Below are 371 nucleotides of genomic sequence, written 5' to 3' on the forward strand. Positions count from 1 at the left end.
TAAACATGCCCTCACTGCTTTTCCTAATCAAGATGCTTTCCTACTGCAATCTCTTAAATCTGTTTTGCAGCATCTGCTGCACTACAGACCAACTGTCAAACTTCTGAAACCTTCATCTTTCTCTGTACTTTGCCTCTGTACCCACTGGTTTCCCTGAGGGAGGCAAGGAGATAGCTACTAGAGCACCAAAATGAAGTAAACATACATTAGCACTGGCAGGATTAATCTAACTATCCTGATTTTCAGACCATCTGCAGAAAGAATAGAAAGACTTTATTTTAAAATACCCTTAAAATATAAGAAAATATCTATTTTGCTTTTTATTTCATGTGTCTTGTCTGTGGAAGATTTGCCTGAAATCCTTAAATCTC

Source organism: Haliaeetus albicilla, chromosome 3 (genome assembly GCF_947461875.1).
Source record: "Haliaeetus albicilla chromosome 3, bHalAlb1.1, whole genome shotgun sequence".
NCBI lineage: Eukaryota > Metazoa > Chordata > Aves > Accipitriformes > Accipitridae > Haliaeetus > Haliaeetus albicilla.